Here is a 23,410-nt window from a genome sequence, read left to right as displayed (position 1 = left end):
TTAGACTTGAATTCTGGAGAATGCCATCTCTCTGTACTGCAACGGGTCAGTGTAAAGTGTCTGTTCTTTGACTTTTGAGTCCTGCATCCTGCGGGGCATTAGGTGTTTCCATGTTGAAGTTGGGGAACATAACAGCAGTTGTTCCTGTCCAGGAAATATCTGCATTTTATGGAGTCATTAGAGTTGTCTGTTTAGAGTTTGCTGGGCAGGATAAGAGGATTCTCCTACTCATTGCAGAGCTTCTGCTGGAGTGTTTTTGGGCAGAAGCCACAGCTGTGTGACTATAGTGAGATGCTGCGAGGAAGGTTGGTGGTCCAAGCCCAAGGTTGGTCCTTGCATGTCGGCCATTGGCAATTCTCAGGTAGAGCTTTCTTGGCAGTGAGAGAGACTCTTGGTGAGTTCAGGATGGAGTCAGAAGGAAATTCATTGGCCACTTGCTGTGCTGCCACTGAGAGTCCTTCTCTAGGTTGGGAAGTGACAGGCTGATGGCCTTCTGTTAGGAAGTTATGACCCAGGCACCAGCCATGGCCACCATACTTGGTAGAGTCTAGCGAACCTTCAAAGGCTTCAGCCCCCGGAGCAGGAGGAGCAGGTACAAGCAAATGTGTGGGCATGGCCTTCATACCCCCAAACCCAGTCCTGCTCCTAGAAATAAGGAAACGAAGACGTTCATGCTTCAGACCCCCTGGCCCATCCCATTGACTCCACAGCCTCAGCTTCACATATTGAGCTCTCTGCAAATGTGGCTCCCACTATGTGAGACTATTTTGCATGATGCATGGATTATTGGGTATCTAAAGACCTATTAGAAAAATATAACCAGCACATTATAGCTGTGAGCTTTGCAGATGCTATTGCTTAAGGTGAGGCTAAGTTATAAAAAGAAGAAAGAAAAGAGTAGGTGTGGTGGCTCATGCCTGTAGGTGCTATGGCTCAGCTCCTTGGGAGGCTGAGGTCGGAGGATAGCTTGAGCCCTGGAGTTTGAGACCAATCTGGGCAACGTAACAAGACCCTGTCTCTCAAAATATTTAAAAATTAGCCAGGTGTGGTGGCGCATGCCTGTAGTCCCAGCTACTCTGGAGGCTAAGGTGGGAGAATCATTTGAGCCCAAGTGTTCAAAGCTCCGGTGAGCTATGATCGCACCACTGCACTCCAGCCTGGGCAACGGAGTGGGAACTTGTCCAAAAAAAAAAAAAAGGAAAAGAAAAGTGAGTTGATTTAAAGTTAATTTAAAAAAGTATTAAGTAAATAAAGGTCTGGATGGCACAAAATTATGGTGGGAACTGTGAAAGGGGGCTGTGGATGACTGAGGTGTGGAATGGGCTGAGGGTGGCCAGTGTTTCCTAAACCTCCTTGGCCGTCCCCTGGGGAGGGCTCCTGCACCCAGCAGAAGTGTAGCTGGTCCATCCTGGTGAGTGTTTTATTGAGAGGAGTCCCACCCCCCCTTCACATCTCAGGCTGCTGGTGGGTGCACTTCTGCGTCTCATTGGCAATGCAATTACTGGCACTGTGGGAGGTCTGCAGGTTCAAAGCTAGTGATGAGAAATCTAGTTCACCCCTTTCAGAAATACGGGTTTGGTGTAGGTGGCGATGGTGGTGTTTCATCAAAGAAAAACTCCACCAACCCATAAAAGACAAATAAGAACACAGAGTCTGGTGCTCCTCTGTTGGCAGGAGACTCCAGGTGAGAGGCTGAGCGTGCCTGGCTGGTCTCCTCGTTGTCCTCTCTTCCTCCTTTTCTGTGGCGGCTGCCCAGGACATAGGTCCTCCAGGTGCAGGTGGGAAGGGACAGTCATGGAGCTGTACCACTGAGTTTCCCTGAGGCATCTGCATGACAAGCACTTGTACCTTGTAACTCTGGGCTGATGCACGGGTCAAAGCATGGGGCTTGTGCTGACTCAGAGGCCACCTTCCTTGGTGCCTGATGGCAGTCTTTACTCCCGTATTTCAAGGCTGTTGGTTTTAGGGACTGACAGATGGGCAGCAAGGCAGCCCTGTGCTTCCTGAAGTCAGTTATGCCACTGCCCCTGTGTGTGCTGCCCCAGGAAGGGAGGGCTCATCTGTGCTTGGAGGCTTGGAGATGCAACGTGGACTTCTCTTGCTGATGTTCATGGAGTGCTGTGGCATCCTTGGGTGGCCAGGTGGTCAGAGGGACCTGGGTGCCTGGTGGAGAGTGAGGGGCAACAGTGTCACCTCCCTGCAATGGTGGGGACATAGGGGGACCTCACCCTCAGGGAGGGACTGCCTGACTCTGCGATGCCCACACTGCCTCCTTGTTTGTGTCCCAGTGGCAGGTAGGGGCTGGTTGCCTCAATATTTGGGATTTTCTGAGGACGCCTCCAAGGAGGATGAGATATAATTTCTGCCCTCATGGAATTTGCAACATAAATGGAGAGCCAAGGCCAACCCTCCTGGGAATGACCTGTGCAAGGCAGGGGTGCTAGGGCACCAAGCCCGTCAGGTGTGGGTGCTCAGCGACAGGAAGTTCAGGGTGATAGAAAACTCCACAGTGTGGACAGGCATGAGGGAGGATGTCCTGGTGTCCCCTAGGTGAGCAAAGGCAGTGAGCCCCGAGAAGGAGGTGGGAGGAGGGCTGTTGGTGGGAGCAGCATGGTGCAGCTGTGAGACCCCAGGATGCAGCACAGTGCATAGCAAACAGTACATGCTCAATAAATATTTGTTAAACTGAACTGAGTGGGACCAGAGCTTTGGTTGCTTATGTGGATGCCAGGGCTGGTCTGTAGCATAATGATTTTGGAAAGCATTTACCGGGTCCCTGCCCTGTCTTGGATCCTGGAACTCGGAGCCCCTACAGAAGCCACGCTCCAGTGCCATCACCCATGGAGCTGGCAGCAGAACCCACTGGGACCAGATTCCCTGGCATCTCCCAGGGACCATCCCCCCGGCCAGCTCCTTTTATTAACTCAGTGTTGAAGGAGCTGCCCATTGCTGAGGAAGGATGGAAATTAAAAATAACGGAGTGCGTGCGTGTCTGTGAAGGTGACGATATAAAGGTAATGCCACTATGAAAGGCGGTATCATTCGCAACTCAGCAACTCCAATCTTCTGTGCGTTTTGGCCTTTTCTGAATCGCTGCGCCACTCAGCCCCAAGTCAAAAATTTGTTTACACTAATCAGATTTTCAGCTACTCATTCTGTTGCAAGAAGAAGTTAAGTTGTGTGTGTGTGTGTGCACGCATGTGTGTATTTCATACATTTATGGGTTAAAATCAGACCCCGCGTTTCCATTGTTTTCTATCTCTAAGTTAAAAGCTTTTCCCTGAATCTCTCCTGATGCATCTCTCTAGAAAGAAACTCCCAGACTGGCCTAGGCTGAAATTTAAACACACACACACACAGACACACACACACACACACACACACACACACACACACATCCTACGCACACGCATTTCAGAGTACACTGAAAAACTGCAAGAGAAAATAAGAAATCCAGCAACAGGAAAGGAACTTTCAGTTTTCACTTCCAAGTTTGGCAGCCTGGTGAACTTGAAAGGTTAGCTATGAATAAGCATAATCAGATCTTTCTTTTTGTCCATATTTAATTCAAATGAGACAGCTCTGTGTTGACTTCTAATACAGAAAGGCCACCCACCATGGTGGCGCTCCCAGCCAATGAAGCCGGCTGGTGAAAGCTTTCTTAAATGGTGCTAATCAGCCCGGAGAGGCCTGCCCTCTATCCCCATCAGTATTCTATAATTCAGATGTGCTGATAACCTGAAATTGAATGTGTCAGGATGCAGACATGTGAAGGGAAGAGGGAACTCCAGGCTAGAGGAGCCGGGTGGCTGGGAGACAATGCTGTGGGGGAGGGGGTTTCACACCCTCCCCTGATCCCCCCAGGCCCCCGCCCCCCGCAGTTGTGCCTCTGTGTGTGTGTGTGTGTGTATGTGTGTGTATTCGTGTGCACGCATGTGTGTGTGTTATTGTTCAGGGCCAGAGACAAAATGGAAGGTTTCAAGTTCTGAAATATTTATAGGAAAGCTTTGGATTTTGTATATGTTAAATGAATCAACAGACATTTTGGCTGCTAAGGGGTGAATGGTAATTTGCGATTAATTTTTTTTGAAGCCAAGGCTATTTTAAAACCTTTCTCCCACTTTCTCATATAAGAGACAGACAGACACACACACACCCACCCCAGTCTGGTGAGCACGTCTCACAGGGAAGTTTAACAAAAGAGTCGCTATTGTCACTGTCCCAGCCGGCAGCAGTGCAGCTGAGGGTCAGTTGCTATTTCTATTTTAAACCTTGATTTTTGCAAAGTTTGTCTTTTGACTGTTCTCATTCTAATCAGGCTTAGTTAGGGGATCCGCTCCAAGCTCCACACCAGGCTGTGAGGACAGAGAAAGATAAACCGGGGGGATTAAACAAAAAGTTCTGCTCTGTCAATAGTCGTGTGTGTGTGTGTGTGTGTGTGTGTGTGTGTGAGAGAGAGAGAGAGAGAGAGAGAGATTCATTGACCAACACTCATCTCGCAGCCATTTCTTTAATTTCAAAGAAAGTGCAGTTTGTTACAGAGCTCTGACTTCTGTGAGCTGGTGCCTTTGACTTTGCATGTGATTCACTGGGTGTGCCTTCAGGGTGCTAGCTCTTCAGTCTCCCCCTTGTGCCCCATGACTTTATGTCCCTCGAAGACAGGGGAACAGTAGCTCCAGCCCCAGTCGTGTCTTCAGTCCCTCAGTCCAGCCCAAACATTTCCCAAATGCTCGGGTGCAATCCTCTGCCAGCCTCTGCTGCTGCCAGGAGCCCAGCCCTCTTCAACTTTGCTGGTTGATGTCTTGATCAGCTTGGAAGCCGCCTGATTTCTGCATCTTCCCCCATGTGCTCTTCCAACCTCCCGCTCTTGCAGGTCAGGAGGGACCTTTCCTTCTGCAGGTCTCCCTTCGTCAGAGCATCTGTCACTCCATCCTGGTTTAGAGACACCTGCATGCCTGCATACCTCTTGTGTGTCCTACTGTGTGATGTGCTCCTTAAGGGCTGAGTGTGTCTGAGGCACCTTGTTCACCCCACACCTCCCTCTGCACAGAAATGGGCAGGTGCTGGGGAGATGCACTCAGGAAGGGGCTGAATTGCCTGTGGTCCCTGCTCAGGGCTCGCCATATTCAGAGGAAAGGATAGTGAGGGGAGACAGGCTGGGACTAGGCAGGATAGTGGAGATATAGAAGCTGCCTTTTTTCATCATGTTTCCAGCTGGTATCACCTTGTCATCTCCCACTCAGTCCAGGCTGGCTGTAGGGACACAGGTCTGCCCTCCCAATCAAGTGGGCACTCTTTTCTTCAGAGCTCATAGATTTTCTTCCTAAGAGACTGCTCTGTCAAAGGGTAAGAAGAAGTTCCCAGGTTTTTGTTTCTCTTTTCTTTTTTTTTTGAGAGACAGGGCCTTGATCTATCATCCAGGCTGGAGTGCAATGGTGTGATCATGGCTCACTGCAGCCACAACCTCCTGGGCTCATGAGATCCTCCAGCCTCAGCCTCCCAAGTAGCTAGAACTACAGGCACATACCAACACGGCTGGCTAAATATTTTTAGAGACAGGGTCTTGCTTTGTTGCCCAGGCTGGAGTGCAGAGGCACAATCACAGCTCACTGCAGCCTTGAATTCCTGGGCTCAAGCAATCCTCCCATCTCAGCCTCCCAGGTAGGTGAGACTACAGCCACGAGCCACCATGCCTGGCTAATTTTTAATTTTTTTTTGTAGAGAGGGGTTCTCGCTTTGTTTCTCAGGTTGGTCTCAAACTCCTGGGCTCCAGTGATTCTCCTGCATCAGCCTCCCAAGGTGCTGGGATTACAGGCATGAGTCACCACCCGGCCAAGGTAACTTCTCATCTCCATCCCCATCACGGTCAGACTGATTGGCACCATGTGGCCTGTCATCCAGAAAGACCAAGAATTCTTCCCTGTGGTTTGGACCCAGTGGTGGCTTCCCCAAGGGAACGGTTGGCATGTGTTTAATTATTCATTCGTGTTCTCGTCTGTATCTCTCTGCTCCTTGATTGTTTTGTCTTTCCCTAAAAATATTTATTTGAAATTCTGTGATCAAAGACTGAAAAACAAAATAGAGCAGGATATTAAAATGAAATTTTTTAAGGAGGTTGGAATGTCAAGATCATTTTTATTAGAAAAGTTTACAAGATGAAGCCACGAATTATTTACGTAAACTTCATATATCAAGCATAATACTCCCAACTGTGCTTTTGGTGAGTGATATTGGCTGGCAGAACTTGGATTTAAAATACCTTCTACTTAAGGCAGGAAGAATGCATTTTAATTAAAATTAACGGATTTTTTTCTTGATCATATTTTAACACACACATACGCACTCACACACATCTGTGTTCAGAATTGATAAAGAAAGAACTCTGGTTAAATAATCCACTTTTGTCTGACAACGGAATCCGTTATAGAGGTGCAAATATGCAGAAAGCTATTTGGAAATGCATCCTAGTAGTTGTCAGGTTTTATTATGCAGGAAGGTGTCATGTTTGTTACGAAGCTGAGTGCAGATGGCAGAGTGGAAGAAATGGATCACTAATTTTAACAATGATTAATGAACAGAGATAGAAAATGAATTACATTGGACTATCGGAGGCAAGAAATATTTTTGTGAAAATTTTGACTCATCTGCTGTGCTGTTCTCTGCAAATTATTTTCAGAAATTCTATATGTTGTCAACAGTTGACTGCATTTTCCATTACTGTCTATTTCTGTTCTTAAGTACTTTTGTGTTATTAGAGATACATAATTTCAAAATACCAATACATTCCTGATTACTTAGAGAAAATGTATGTAACAGTGTGACTGTTTCATAGACACTAGCCATAAAAGTCCTGTTTTATAATAATCTTTCATTCTTCCTCATTTTATCACTACATTAGGAATGTTTGAGAAAAAGAAAAGGGGGGGACTCTTCTAGCACACGCAGAATAAAGGAAAAATAGAGTGAAGGTAGGAATAAAAATGTGGTCTTGGTGGCTTATTGTGGTGCTGAGCTGCTACCAACCCTGGCTATCTTTGCATCCCCTGCCTGGCCTCATGGGAGGGAGGGGCCAACTCCTTCTCTGGTGTTACCCTCTGCCATTCATGGCGCACCCCGTCCTGTCCTCTGTGGGTGCGGCTTCAGGCATCTCCTGACTCCCTGTCTGCCTTCAGACACAGGGAGTATCACCAGTTCATGAAGTTGTCCCAGCGATTATTTTTTCCTCTGTTGGACCCTTCCTTACTTTAGTTCTTTCTCTCTGCTCCAATAACCCTGGTATTGATAGGGAATTTTCACAGTGCTTTGCGAGTCTCGCTTTCTTTTTCAGCCTATCAGCAACTGAGTGTGTATGTGTGTGTGTGACAGAGACACACACACACAGAAAGAGAGAGAGAGAGAGATCTGCAAAGGAATACAGCTTATTTGTTTATGATATCTGTTCTTGGCAGGAGGCACACCTATATGATTTCTCATATGGAAAAAATGGATAGTGATTTTCTTTTCTTCCATCTTCCTCCCCCCACCTCCCTGCCTTTCTCTCCCCCCTCATCCTCCCCTCCCCCCCAGATATATTAACCGCATTAAATATATTGACTTCAGGGCTTCTCATTTTCCTGAGATCCTTTGCAATAGAGAAATGATCTACTAGTGTTTAGATCCTGCATTGTAATTGGTAGGCACTTAATTTCACTCATCAGGACCCACTTTAGTGGTGACATGAGTACATTTCATAGTTAGTAAATTTCAGGATTCTTACTATTGCAGGACCACCCAATCAGACCTCAGCTGTGCATCTGTGGTCAGTGCTATTAGTCCACCTCTCATCCCATCACTATTTAATACTTGGCTTGGATGTTAATTTGAATTAAAACTTTACCTATATAAGGGTATAGTCCTGGTGTGGTTTTGACAACTCCCCATTCTTTCCCCAAGAAGGATTCCCTCAAGACAAGATGGCAGGGTGCTTCTCCACCCTCCCAGGGAGTGCTGGCTCTCTAGAACCCTGACATTTGCGTAGGGTGAAGCTGCCTCCTGAGAACTGCCTGGTGTCTGAACAAATGGACGATCTATAACGACTTCCTTCTCCTACAAACGAGCTTTCCAAGTTTTCAACTTGACTGTTTTATTTATGCTCTTGACCTGTAAAAACAAGCAGGCTGTTTAAAAAGCAAAAAGTACTTCCCATGATTAGAGTACTTAGAGTTGAAATAAATTGGAGAATGAAGCGAACATGGAAAATGTTCGCCGCTTCAGTGGAAAATGTCGTGGGGGTTTTCCTTCTTGAGCATGTTCTGTGCTTCTGCAAGCCAGAACTCCCCAATCTCGCTAGCCTCAGGGTCCCCAAGAACGGATTCATGTGTCTTCCCCTTTTCTTGCTTTTAGGTAGTGGAATTATCTTAGTGAACATTTAAAACCTGTTTGTGAATGGTTCTAAGTCAAGTAGTTTGCATATAATTATGGTCCTGATGGGAAAACACTTTGGAAAAACAACTAGTGATACAATGCAAGTCCTGCTCAGGTTACATAGCATGTGCTAAACACTGAGGAAACACTCCAGGTCTTTAGTGAACAAGGTAGGGGAAGGCTCCGGGGAGCCAATTTAGAATGTGACTTAAGGCAAGCGTGGCTTTTTGTGTCTCTTTCTTTTGGCGAGTGTGTTGAGTAGCGGTGGTCCCTGGAACTCCGCAGGAACCCTGCCACCTTCCTGGGGAGGCCGCCCTGCACACATCTGTACGAGGTGGGTGTCCGGAGAGGGGCAGGTTGAACATGAGGACTCAGTGGGAGACTCTGGGTGAGCAAGGCTTGGTGGAGACAGTGGTCACTGGGCTGGTGCTCAACGGGAAGTTGCACCAGGGATAATTTAATGGTGTGGGATGTAGAGGGAGAGTTACTCACAGGCAGGGAGGGGGAGAGAATCCTACAATTTGTGGATGGAGAGATCAGGAGGAATGAAAAAGAAACTGTAGATGATCCACTTAAGAGACAAGTGATTCCTAAATATAGAACTGTCTTTATGATTCATGGTTGGGGTTGCTTTTGAGGCAGTAAGTCAGGTGCATTATCTATAGGAATAAATTGAGGGTACTCGAGATTTCGACATTTGGGTCTAAACCCCAGGAAACACGTTGGTGTTCAGGTTACGTTCCTCCTCCTACTATGAATATCTTCTGGCTATTTAACCTGAGTGTGTTCATGCCTGTGTAAATTTGGCTCCTGGCCTGTGTTTGTACTAGGTTGGTCCCCTGCTTCTGCTTGTACGAATGAAGATGCCACAGCCCAGTGTGTGTGCGGCCTTCCCACTGCCATTCCCAGAGGCAGCTGGCACCCATCTTGCACCCGAACAGGAGCCAAGGGCAGTCTCGCTGCTAGCTGGTTCCAGTTTTCAGAGACAGCACTGTTTATTTTTCCACAATCGTTATTGGGTTTTTGTTTTGGTTGTGATCACCTTTATATCCCTCTGAACTAACTCATCCAATCAGAACTGGAGAGAAAAATGATTTGAAAAATCATTTAAAAATACCTACTTCTAAGGCGAATTCATCCAAGTGATCAGATAGGTGCACACACCCCCACACTCATTTGGCCACAACTGCTGGTCTGTTCCAGGGCCTATGTGTTTGATATGGTGACAACTATGTGTGAAAACATAAGACCCACCTGCCGACAATTCTTTGTGGATACAGATCTCTAGGCCTGTCCCCGGAGTGCACCTTTTTCGCCTGCCAACCCCTGGAGTATACATTGAAGTTAAGCTGAGTTGAGTAATTGTAATGCTATGGCCTATAGCATGAACTGAAGAAAATTCAGGATGTCTGTCATCCTTCTATTACCTCAGGTAAATAACTGATTGACCTTTTTGGGGCTCTGATACTTTACTAATCAGAACCTGAAATCTGTATAACAACACTTCATTTACTTGATAGACAAAAGAACAATTGCACTTGAAGTAATGTGATTTCTAAATAGACACTGCCTGTCAAAAATAAATGCATTAGAAGTAAAATGTAGCTCAAGGAGACAATTAGCAAACAGAGGTGACACCGTAAACAGGTGCACCCATTATTCCCAAAGCTTGTGGCAATATATTCGCGTCTTTTAGAGTGATGGAAGATCATGTGACGGTTTGGTGAATTATCTATCGGTATCATCTGACTGATGAAGCCCGCTGCTGTTGCAGAACATTTAAAAATGCATCTCACAAATTACATGGTAGCTGGGAAAAATGCAGGTTTTTTTTTTTTTTAAAGAACAATGCTTTTCTAAAGCTATGTGCTAGCATACGTAATTTTTTCTTTGAAAGGATGGAGACCATTTCATTATGCTGGTTATACAGTCGGTTAAGGTTGTGCAAATTCATTACAATGTTTGTTAATGTATAAAACATTTTCCATTCTGGTTTTAGTGACATTGGATTTTTTTTTTTTATAATGTGCCATTTCTGAAACATCTGCCATCCCCTTGTTACCTGTGGGCAGAGGAGAGAGAATGCACTCTTTCTAAGAATGTTTAGAAAATCTTTTCCAAAATGGGAAGGCTTGGGAGATAAGAGGGAAAGGACAGCTTTTTCTGTGAATGTTAGGTTGGAATTTTCTGGGATAGGAACTTTACCATGCAATAGGCAAAGAGGGGCTGTCAGCACCTGCTCAATATGCCAGGAGAGGAAAGGCCTGGCTTCCTGGGGGTCTTTCTGTGCCCTGTGTTTGCACACCCTGTACTGAGCTGCCTGCAGAGTACATGCTTCTGGAAGCTCTCCCTGTTTTTTTTTTTTTTTTTTTTTTTTGCTAAAGCATGAGAGATGCTTGAGGGACTTATCATTTTGGCAGTTACTATTTTTTCTTGTTGCTATATAATCACAGGAAAACAGTGTGAAATATTTTATGTGACCTCCAAATTCATCTGCCCTTGACTTTTCTCAGCCCTTCTCCAGAATAACCAGTAGCTGGAGCTAAAGCTGATATGGATTTAGGGGTCAAGTTCACCAGGATAGCTGTATTTTGATCACACCCTCTGCCCAGATAGAGAAATGAGCAAAACCCCACCATTCTCTCGCCACGTTCCCAGCAGCCTCCACGTTCCTGCTAGTTTCTAGCTGGGGAGGTGGCTCATATCCATCTTCACACTTCCGTCTGGTCTCTCATACATCACGGCACTTTTTGAAGCATCCAAGTTTCTGTCTTGGGACTGAAGAAGTAAGAGTCTCCACTTGTGAGGGTAACCACCTTGTGAGGTGGAAACAGTTGGAAGAGCTCCTTGCTCTGTGTGTCCTAGGAGACAGACCCCAGGAAGTGGCTGTAGGCCTGACTGACCGAGGCTTTCCTCCAGAGACACAAGTCTGTGCATTTTGTGAATTAAAACAACAAGAGTAACAACAACCCCTGCATAGAAATAAGAAACTGGCGGAATGAGGTCTCCAGCCTTTGGGATCTGTGTCGTTGAAAGCCAAGAGCACTTCTTGAAGAGCTGCCCAAGTAGCCTCTCTGGGAATTTTTTGGACATCAGCTCATCAGAGAAGTGGCGGCCAGAAGGCTTCTGAAGGATCCCAAATCTCTAAGCACTGGAGAGATTTCCTGATTTGCAGAAGTGGAAATACTCCAGCTAGGGAAGAGGGGTTCACTGGGTTTCCTCAAAGCTGTTCTTTCCTCTTTTCTTTTTTTTTCTTTGTAAATTAATAGATAGGTAAAGTTCCTATCCCAGAACTTCGTAAATTTTTTTTGAGCAGTCTTAAGTATCCAATAAAATTGAGCAGGAAGTACAGAGTTCCCATGTATCTCCTGCCCCCTCCCCATTAAAAGACATTTTAGTTGTTTCCACCTTTCCTCTGCTATTAAATTTGTGTTAGTGTGGTACTTTTGTTATGATTGTTGAACCAATATTGATACATTATTATGAATGAAAATTCGTAGTTTATATTCAGGCTCACTCTTTGTGTTGGACATTTTATGGGTTTTGACAACTGTATTATGACTTGTGTCCATCATTACAGTATCATACATAGTGGTTTCACTGCCCTAAAAATCCCCTGAGCTCCACTCCCTCTAACCCCTGAACCTCTGGCAACCACTGGTCTTTTTCCTGTCTCCCTTGTTTAGCCTTTCCCAGAATGTCCTGTATTTGGATTCGTATGACATGTAGTCTTTTAACATCAGCTTCTTTCACTTAGAAATATGCATTTAAATTTTCTCCATGTTTTTTCATGGTTAGATAGCTCACTTCTTTTTATTGCTGAATAATATTCCATTATATGGATGTAAGACAATCGAGCTATTCACCTCTTAAAAGACATCTTTGTTGCTTCCAAGTTTGGGCAATTGTGTGATTCATAATAACATTCAATAAACATTCTGCTATAAACATTCATGTGCAATTTTTTTTTATTTTTTACTTTTTAAGAGACAGGGTCTTGCTTTATTGCCCAGGCTGGAGTGCAGCAGCACAATCATAGCTCACTGCAGCCTCGACCTCCCAGGCTGAAGCAATCATCCTGCCTCAGCATCTTGACTGCAGGTGTGCACCACCACACCTGGCTAATTTTAAATTTTTTTGTAGAGACAGGGTCTCACTATGTTGCCGAGAATGGTCTTAAACTCCTAGGATCAAGCGATCCTCCTGCCTCGACCTTCTGAACTGCTGGGATTATAGGCATGAACCACTGCACCTGGCCATGCAGAGAGAGAGAGTGTGTGTGTGTGTGTGTGTGTGTGTATATACCTAAGTTTCCACTCATTTGTATAAATATCAAGGAGCATGATTGCTGGATTGCTTGATAAGACAATATTTAGCCTTGTAAGAGACTACCAAACTGTCTTCCCACGTGGCTTTCACCTAGCAGTGAATGAGAGTTCCTGTTGCTCCATGTCCTCCTCAGCATTTGATGTTGTCAGTGTTTTGAATTTTAGCTGTTGTGATAGGGGTGTAGTGGTATTTCATTTTTGTTTGAATTTGCAAGTCCCTGGTGACATAGGATGTTGAGCATCTTTTCATATGCTTATTTGCTGTCTGTATATCTTCTTTGGGGATGTATCTGTTCAGATCTTTTGCCCATTTTTAAATTGGGCTGTTTGTTTCTTACTGTTGAGTTTTAAGAGTTCTTTGCATATTTCAGATACCAGTCCTTTATCAGATATGTGTTTTGCAAAAACTTTCTCCAACGTGTAGCTTGTCTTTTCATTCTCTTAACCCTTTCTGTTCTTAACACTTGTGGAAACTAAGCTACTTTAGCCAGTGGCTTATATTTTTATGTGGCTAAGCAGCATCTATTTGTATTTGAAACCTGAGGTTTTGAGAAATTTGAAGTCAAAGATACACATGACGTATGTTCTTAACTATGTTCATGAATACATATACATGTACACGTGTTCATTAACACATATATGCATGCATATATGTGCAAGAATGGAAAGAAATGCACCAAAATATCAACAGCCATTATATCAGTTAATAGAATTATGGATTATTATTTTCCTCATTTAATATCTTGTATATTCCAAATTTTCTACAAATGAGCATATATAACTTGAATAACCAATTTTAAAAAGTAAAAAGTAAATGAGATTAAACAAAAAGTGACCCCTGTAAAGGAGATACCAAGATAGTTCAGTTAGAAGTGGTATAACTTTCATTTCGACTTCAGAGAAGATCAGTGGGACCAACGTTTCAAGTGATATCCATGATAATACGTGTTCTCTAAAAACCTGCTTCAGAAAACAAGCACATTTTTAGTATGACCAAATTTGACTGTCGAAATGCCAGATTATTTTGCTAAGCTCAGAATCTGCACTGCACAATAGAAATATAGTGCAAACCACAAGTGCAAGTCATGCATGCATTTTCGAATTTTCTAATAGCCACATTATATTTTGTTTAATTCAGTATATCCACAATATTATCATTTCAACACATAAAAGGTATAAGGAATATTAATGAGACGTTTTCCATTCTTCCAAATGCAATTTGTAGTTTACACTCACAGAGCATCTCAATTTGGACTGGCCAGATTTCAAGTGCTCAGTTGCCACGTGTGGCCAGTGGCTACCAGCTTGGACAGTGCAGTTCTATGTGATGGCAGAATGTATCTTTTATCTTTCCAACTTTTATTTTAGGTTCAAGGGGGTACATGGGCTGGCTTGTTACATGGGTAAGTTGTGTGTCACGGAGGTTTGGTGTATAGACCATTTCATCACCCAGGTAATCAGCATGACACCTGCTAGATGTCTGAACATTCGAGTGATATTTATCAAGCAGAATATCAGCACAGCAAGCAGCATTACCTCTAGTAGCACAGGTGGAACAGAAAACAAATCTCTAGTTTCCAGTTATTTTACATCTCTTCTTCAAGATGCATTATTTCATAGATACCTTGGGATTTGATGATGCTATGAAGTACTTTCTGTAAAGCGATACGTACGTTGAGTTCATGTGGTGATACGCTCTATTAGAAAGCCTTTATAATTTTCTGGATTTTTCCCTGTTTGCATCATTCCATCTCTGGGGGCCAGAATTGTCTTAGTTTTGTTGTCCTGTTGAGTCTTGAGCTGAGTGGGGTCTTCATCCTTGTGGATAGGGTGAGAGATGCAGGGCAAAGACATTGGGTGGAGTGAGGTTCAGGGAGAGCCTGCCAGGCACTAACTGCTGGAGAACATGGCCTCTGGGGGAGCTGGGGGACTCCATCCTGAGTGTGGTTAGGCTCTGGAAATCCACCAGCTTGGCAGCTTGTTAGCCGGTGCTCCCTGGCCTTGTAGAAAATGCCTGCATCTAGTTTGCACTTCTTACCCTAAGAACACTGACCTACAGGGTGACTTCTCCTTCCTCACCTTGTCGTGGGTCAGAACCACCCAACTTGGGCTGGGGAGTAGGAATCCAGGTGCAGAATGGTGCCAAGCTCTGTGCGTGCTCCTGAGGACATGGCCATGGGGGCCACTGGCTGTGTCTGACTGGTGGACATCAGGCAGACTTGACTGCCCTGAAGATGAGGCTCTCTGAGGCTGTAGGGAAGAGATGCTGTTGCCTTGCGTTGGGGCACAGTGTGTTTGAGTGGCTCACGGCATGGGTCATGGAATCAGTCTGCTGCGATTCACACCCTGGGTCCCTGTCTCCTGAGCTCTTAACCTCAGACACAGAACTTTGGGGCTGGTGCCTCAGTTTTTCATCAATAAATGCTAATACCCGCCTCATAGGATGGATGCAAGGATGAAGTGAGATTGCGTGTCAATGCTTGGAACTCTGGGTGGCACATGGTAAATGCTAATTTTCATTCTTATTGAATTCAAGAATGGTCAGTCAATGAACAAAGCCCTCAGAAGGGGTGTGTGTGTGTGTGTGTGTGTGTGTGTAAATACATACTGGCTGCTTCCTGGACTACATTTCTTTATTGGCCCAAGTGTTCCTATCTCTTGCACTATCAACCTGCACTGAATCACCGGCAAGAGTATCTCCCCTCTCCCTTCACTTTCCCTCTCTCCTTTCTTCCTTCTCAGGGCTGTTTTGACTATGAATTAATTGTAGGTTTGGGGACTTGCAAGCAATAATCAAAGCCAATAAACTTCAAAAGGATGGGGAGGACCAGGGCCACCGGGGGAGTGCAGGGAGCCGACTGGAGCTCTTGGTGGCTGCGGGTTGGGGTGGTGGGGGCTTTCTATGTTTCTTCAAAGGGGACACCAAGTGTTTCAGATTGTCACTTAAAAGCTAGATGCAAAACTTTGGAAATCTGGTGAGAGGTGACGGTTTCCAAAACAGCTATTTTTATCTTTTGCCAGCAAGCATGAGCCCAGTGGAACGGAGAGTTAAACTTGGAATTTCTTGGCAAGGGTTAATAATCAATGTAGATCTCCTAACAAAGGAGATGCTGCCTTATTATACTGGGAAAGTTTTTTTTCTTAACTGTCAGTGAAGCAGTACTAATTATTACTCCAGTGTAAATGAGGTCATTTCCTATTAAGAGAACAAAATGCTCAGCCCTGCCTTGCCAATTCATACCAACTATTTTTCACACATACTCAGCTTTTTAGTTTTTTTTAAATTTTGATAAAATCCATTCATTTGTATTAGAAAAGTGTAAACCATCGCCATAATAGTTGCCCGTGATTACCCAGATGAGCTTTTGTAATGTGTGGGTTGTTTGAATACCATGTGTTAGCTATGGAACAATTAGGCAGCTGAATGGATCTTTAAAACAATCAGATACTTTTATCTCACTGAAAAAATACATTCCTTGGATGTGTACTGTTAAACCGTAAATTCCGGCGAACATTAAGCTCACGTCACCAAGAGAACTTTCGGATATATGTTGATCAAGGACACAAAGACATCCAAATATCTTGTCTTCATGTTTTCATTTTTTTTTTATGCAAGCAAAAAGATTTAAGGAATACTGTAGCAAACAAAGGGTAATTGTTTTAGCCCAGATGTTGCTTTTGCACAACAAGCAGGTTACAATGTTCCCACAGAGCTGATGAGCCCAATCAGGGAAATGATTAAAAATTGATTTTGTCCCTGTAATTACAGTATGTAAACTACTTAGCTTGGATTGCAAAGGAAGTGATTTTCTAATTACGTATATACTCTGGTGTCTAATGATTGGTTTTTTGAAGTAATGAAGAGAGAGCACTAACGACTCCTTGGTGTTCTGTTGTTTAAGAAAGACCATCTTTAGAGTAAGCGGCAACAGACAAAGAGTTTAAATTGAATTTTCAACACTGTTGATGTGCACATGGATTTGTTTATTAAAGAGACAGGGGTGTAATTTGATTGGCTCTGAGCATCTTGGCTTTTTTTCATGCTAAAGCATGTAAAAATACATGCATGGGGCAGGCGAGCTGATGAGAGGAAGCCTCTCCACTCCTCTTTTATCATCCCCGAGCCTGGTCCGATATTGTAGGGTCTCAGGTTTCTGTGAGCGTCTGATGTCTGTGTATCCTGAAAGCATTTAGATCGAAACAGGTATCAAATAACTTCTCCATCAAAGTTACCTTTGTTTTAAAATGAAAGAAGAGGCTTCCTTTGGAAGCCTGTCTGGGCAGCCCTACGCGCTCTGTGTTATAATATTTCAGCCGTGTCGTATGATGCTGGGCTCTGTGTCAGGGTGGCAACTGCTGCCCACCTCCAACATGCATGTGAATGCTCACACGTGCACACATATATGCACATACCCACGCACACATTCATACAGGTGCTAGCGCCTGTGCGCGGAGGCCTGATGGCAGCATGTCCGTTGTGGGACCCTGTGGAGTGGGCTGATGGGTTTTGGGAAAGACCTTGCCAAGTTTATAGTGCTTGTCCTCCTCTTTGAGACACATTGCGGCTGTTGAATAACAGCTCAGGCACCTGCTCTGGTGGAAGTTAGCAGAGGGTGACCATTTCTCCGTCGGTATAACATGCCCTCTGGGAGGAGGGTGGTGGCTTCAGCGTGACCCTGACAGCAAGAACCTTGTGGGCGGTGCTGTCTTCAGCAGAACTCAACTCACACTCTCTCTGGGCCCTGTCCTCTCCTACGCAGGCTTTGTGCTGGTGACTTGGGACCCGATGTTTTGAAATGTAGGTTTTATTATTATTCAGATATGGTGTGGCCAACAGGGCAGGAGAAAACTGAGATTGAAGGGACAGTTTGTTACTCACAGTTCCCAAGAGGAAGACATGCCGTGCCATGTGGGGGCCACATGGAGAAGCACCAGGGTTCCTGGGAGGCAGAAGGCGAGAGGGGAGAAGACGACAAGAGCCTTTATTGTAGCTTCCCAGGGAAAGGCAAGGCAAGGCAGGGCTGGGAGGGTTTGAATTGGCTTGTTTGAGTGGTTTCCACAGGCATGGACCATGGGGGTTGCTTCTAGTTGTCTGGTTTCTGGCTGTGGGAGATTAGGGCAGGAGGATGGTGGCCCCATGTAGGGGGGCCCTGTGAGAGCCCAGTAAAGGTGGTGTTGGTGGTGTGGTTTGGACTGGCTGTTTTATATATGAAAGGAGCTCCCAGGGAGTCATTTGCCAACTCCAGAAATGCTAGAAATGGGCTAGCTTTGGGCAGGTCAGTCTTTCTGGGGCCAGCAAGGCCCCAAGATGTCAGAGCATCAGAACCTTTTGGTGAACACACCTGGGCCCTGGGCTGAGGCTGGTTTGGGAGCTGGTTGCCTGTGCCCCCAGGGTCCTGGGCCAGGGTGAGTGTGGCTGACTCAGGGCTCTCCTTACTCTTGGTGTTCTACTTGGCAGGTCTCACCGCTTCGTCGTGGAACACATCCCGAATATGCCTGCCTTTCCCCTGGCACTGCTCTCTCTCCAACTCGCATCAGATCCTCGCCTACTTACACACCTGCAGCAGCCTCCCCCATGGGTCCCCCTGCCTCCTCTCTGACCCCCTCTTGTCTGCTCCTTCCATAGCAGGCATACAGTGCAAATAGATCATGTTTTTCCTGTGCCCAAAATCCACCAGTGGCTCAGGATAAAACCTTTCCCTACTAGGTTTGTGGATCCTAAAAAGCTTATCTTCATCCATTCTCCCACTCACTATCCATACCCAGGCCGCAGGGAATGTCTCGGTGCTCCTTGAATGCACCATCTCCATCTGACCTCAGGGCCTTTGCACTTGCTGTTCACTCTTCCTGTACCGCCATTCCCCGCATTCTTGCAGGGCTCACTCTCTTACTTTATTCCGGTCCCTTGCCAGATGTTGCTTCCTTAGAGAGGTCTTCTCTGATTGTCACTGTCATTTCCTCCAGCTTTATTATCTTCTTAGAGATTGTCATTTGCTGGCATATTTTACTTTTGTCTTTCATTTGAATCTGGTCTCGGAAACATGAGCTCCACACAGGTGGACATGACGTTTATCACTGGATCCCCAGAAATAGAATAGAGCCTGACTGCAGGGGTGCTGGGTGGATAATGGTTGAGTGAGTGGCTGATTCTCTGAGGCTCCTCCCTGGGAGCTTTCCACACCAGGACCCCTTTCCTGTTGGAAATCTGTAGCAACAATGGGTGTGTCATTTGGGGCCATGTTCATCCCCGAGGGTTCTCTGAGAAAGAGAGAATCACTCAGTGCTTGAAGCAAAACTTCCAGATCCGGCTGGAGGAGCTGCGGTTTTTTGGTAGGGTCCTTGTTGCTAGTGGAACTTGAGAATATCAAGCTCTGGGCTAGGAGGAGGTCTCAGAACCATGGGAGGGAATTTGCTAGCACCCAGGGAGTGCGCACTGGAGAAGACACTCTGTGTACCTTGGGACGCGGAAAGCCTGCTCTTGGTAGAGGGGGTTCCGAGGCATTGCTTGGGAGCCAATGCACTGAAGTGTCATCTGCGGGGAGACTTAGTTGGGCACCCAGCTGTTTCCCCTCTGGAGCTCTAAACCATGTCCTTCCCTGGGCAGAGGGCCGAAGGAGCTGGACTGGCTTTCTTTCCAAATCCTCCTTGCCCAAATCTTTTCTGGAAGGAAAGTAGTTTCCCTGGCTCCCAATTGCCACTCACTCAGATGCCTCCACAGACAGCCCCTGCTCCTGCTGCCAGACCTCTCAGTGACCCATCCGGGGAAGGGCCATCCTGTGTCTCCCCAGGAATACACTCCACCTCCTGCAGGAGAGAATGGAACATGGGCCAGGAGGGGAAATTGAAGCAGCCCTCGCACCTTTCCTCCCATCCACCTGCCTCGCCTCCATCTTTCCATCTGCACTTTCATCCTTCCATCCGCCTCGCCTCCATCCTTCCATCTGCACTTTCACCCTTCCATCCACCCCTTTTCTTTCATCCTCTCTTCCACCTTCAGACCCTCTCTTTCCTCCTGCCCTCCTTACTTTTGTTTTCCCTCCCCCTTCCATTTTTGCATCCATCTTCATCCTTCTATCCTTCTCTCCTCCCTCTCTACTCTATCTTTCCTCCATCCTTCCATTCCCATCCTCCCGTCTGTCCTCCTTCCATCCTTCTGTCTTAACTTCCCTCCCCTACTCCTTCCCATCCACCCAGGTCCTCCGACAGAGGTCAGGGGCTGGAAGGAGAGTCTGACACCACCCTTTCCCCACGTGCTGGACTGTCCTCTGCATGTGCCCGGGGTTTGCTGTGGCCTCAGTGATGGTGATGTTCATTGCTGCTCTCATATCCTCCAAATTGTCATGGTGCGGGGTGGAGACAGGTGTGCACTGCCCACAGGCAGAAAACTCGCTGGCCTGGAGGACCGCTCTGTGCTAAACTCAGGGCCCATCTCAGAGCCATGGTGATGCTGGGGGTACCCCATCTCTGCTCACCTCTTGACTGGCCAATCACCCTCTCCCTCAGAGCCCATGGGTCTGAGTCAGGCAGGCTGGGCTTTTGCTCAGGGAGGGTTTCTCTAGCTCCTTCAGAGCTCCTGTGTAGGCAGCTCTGGGAGGATATGGGAGGGAGGAGGGTGCCCCATCCCCTGTGGGGAGCCAGTGTGGCCTCCTGCTTTGGTGGACAGAGGGGCCCATGCAGGGCTAGCTTGTATGTCTGTGTTCAGCGGGGCTCATTCAGTGAACACGGCTGGGCTGCTGTGTGGGTCCTGCCTTGCCTGTGGAATTCACAGGGATGGGGATGTGTGGGCTCAGGGTAGGCCCACTGTGTGTCAGGGTGGGTCAGAGCTGCCGAGGCACCTTCCACTTCCTCGCTTGGTTGGTGCCCCCCATATCTTCCTGTGCTCCCACTTCCCCTTTGAAGTCCCTCTCTCAGAACTTTCCACCCCTCCTCTTGTCTCCCCTTCTTCAGAGAGGCCTTGGAAGTACCTCTGGCTCTAGGAAGTCTCCCTTTCTCCCTCCTTGCTCCCCAGCACCCTGCATCCCTGCTGTATTCCAGCCAGGGTCCACCCAGGAAATGGCTATTCAGGCTTCCCTTCTTCAGCCCCTGCAAACCTTCTCACTCCCCTTTCTGGAGGTTGCAGCCACTCTGTTGCACTTCTGTGCCCCTTCCTGGCCTCCAGCCCTGTCTCCACCAGGGCCCTGCCTGCACTTGCTTAAGGGCTTGACTCAACTCTGCCCCACTCCCGGTGCCCTGCCTTTGATGCGCTCCTTGTCCTGGCAACCAGGACCTTCACACGATGGGTGGTTTCTGCATCTGATGGGCAGGGGCCAACCCTGACCTACCCCAGAGGCCCCAGTGCACCACAGGTGCTGAGAAGGGAGTCTCCAAGCCACTGAGTGAACAGGCCTCCTAAGCTCATCCATGTTGCTGGGGAGGGCTGCGTGGGAGCCTTATCTGTGCTTTAAGAGGGAAGCAGGAGCCATCAGTGTACAGTGGGTGGAATTTCAAGCACTGAAATGCACCTGTGGAGGTTCCCTTATTATGATGAGGTGGGGTCTACCCAACCCCCACTTAGTTCATACCATGCTTTTCGTTGCCTTTGCAATCTTCCCCTTCCCACCCCTACTCTGAGCTGCACCAAACTGGGCTCGTGGACAGAGTCTCCTGGGTGGCCCCTCAGCTTGGGGTCCCTGTGGGGGACAGGGCGAGGGGAGGCCTCATGTCCAGGCTGCTTCTGGTTATGCCACTGACTGTGTTATCTCTAAATACAAGTCACTTACTTGCACCAAAAGAGCTGTTTCTTTCGTTGAGGAAGACAGAATGACTCTGCTGGTGCTTCCCTTCCTCCCCACCCTGCATCACGACAGCATCTGTGGTCAGATGCAGTCACCTTTCCCCAACCCGCAGTGACTGTAACGACATCAGACACCAGGAGCCTCCTCCTGTTTAGACTGGATCAGAAAGGCACAGATGGAACTAACTCGATTTCTTTTCCTAAGGGCCCAGTGAGGCTGTACTCGTCGGCTGCACTGCTGGCGTGTTGGGCTAACCTTGCCCACGCAGGTCAGACACCCTTGCATAAGCCCACTAACCCGTTGGGAGAGCGCAGCCTCCAGTGTAGCCATGAGGCTTGTGCTGGGCCCTTTCATGATTTAGAGCATAGAACCTGAGGGGTTTGTGCCCATCAGTGCCACGGTGCCAACTGCAGGAGACGGTGTTCTGATCAATGGCGTGAAGCTGGACAAACTGGTGTGGGACTTCCCCTGATGAAGACTCTCTGTGTTCTCCTGTCACTGGAATTTACAGGGCTTCTAAGTGAGTGGCCCCTGGAGAATAGTCCTAGAATTTTGCAAGTCATGAGCCTAGATATAAAATCTGAGTGTGTCTCCCATCTCCTACAACCCCCTCCCTAAACATAAGGAGGTCTTAGAGCAAAGCAAATAAGTGTTTTCAGAGCCAGCTGGGTGCTGGGGACCTGTTTAGCTCAGCGATAGGACAGAACCTTGGAAAGTGTAGCATTGGGCATTTGTTCCTCACTCCTTAGATTTTGAGTGACACGGGAAAAAAAAACAAAAAAAATGCAAAAGATCATCTGGTTCAGGGAAGACAGAGAGACAGACAGACAGACACTGAGATGTAATTTCTTTCCATGTTGGAGATGGTTGAGATGTCAGCTTTATGTCTCAGGATAGGCAGGTAGAAATGTGTTTACAGACTGCAGCTTCCCTGTGGCACCCTGAGAAAACACTTTTCGAGCATGCAGTTAGCAAACACCTTTTTGGTTGCCAGAAATCAGCCTTGGAGTTGAATGAAGTGTTGTAAGCCAGTGGTTCAATCAGTACAAACTTCTTAGGCTGGGGCTGCCACCAGTCCTCCAAATGTATCTTCTGGTTTTCCATGTGCAGAATCAGATTTTCTGAATCCATAGCGAAATTCTACCTCTGTGATCAGAATTTACAACTTCACTTTCAGTAAAATATAATTTATTAAGGGAACTTATGTTTGCCCCATAACATCCCTTCCGTGACATGGCAAAACAAATGAGAATCCGAATTGCACTGGGTGAGGTGTGGGCTGGAGATCACAGGCTGGGGGCTGGCCTTCCTTGATTGCCCCCTAGCCAGCAGCTCTGCAGCCATCATAGATGAACATCCCAGCTTTCCTTCTTGGCCTTTATCACCTCTGAGCATGCCGTAGGAGGTGAGATCACCCATGTGGGACTTGTATCAGTGATAACGCAGAATGAAGAAGTAGAAAATCTCACTGGCTGCTGCTTTCCTGGTCTGGGTTTGGGAGAGAGGACTTTGATGCCAAACACAACATCTCTAAGCCTCAGTCCGTTGCAGATTCCCATTCTGTATCCATTGGCTACAAAACAGGCTTGGCCAGTTGAAATTTGGGTGAAATTTTGGTCTACTGTAGAGGGCTCCATAAATCAGGGAAAAAGCAAGAACCCTTGGGTACTTCTTCACTTTGAGAATTCTAAAGAAGAGAGACAGCGAGAGAGAAAGAGAAAGAGAGGGAGAGAGAGAGAGAGCTCTTATAATATTAGCTCCTATTTCTTCTGTCCCATATAGAGAAGACAAGAGATGGTTAGAAGTTCTTTTTGTGCAGGTGGTGATTTCTCACTGAAAACAAGCTGAGGAAATTTGGTTCATTGCAGCAAAGGTCACATAGTTCCCATTTTTTAAATTGCTCAA

General features: G+C 46.6%; 1 protein-coding gene across 9 annotated transcripts in view; it reads left to right on the top strand.

Moving 5' to 3' along the window:
- The window catches only part of ZNF536 (zinc finger protein 536), a 487,537-nt gene that overhangs the window by 35,440 nt on the left and 428,687 nt on the right, over positions 1–23,410 (top strand). The gene's annotated exons all lie outside the window — the stretch shown is intronic.

Source organism: Nomascus leucogenys, chromosome 10, assembly GCF_006542625.1.
Source record: "Nomascus leucogenys isolate Asia chromosome 10, Asia_NLE_v1, whole genome shotgun sequence".
Taxonomy (NCBI): Eukaryota; Metazoa; Chordata; class Mammalia; order Primates; family Hylobatidae; genus Nomascus; species Nomascus leucogenys.
The sequence above is the reverse complement of the archived record's forward strand: the minus strand, read 5'-3'. Positions and strand labels throughout refer to the sequence as shown.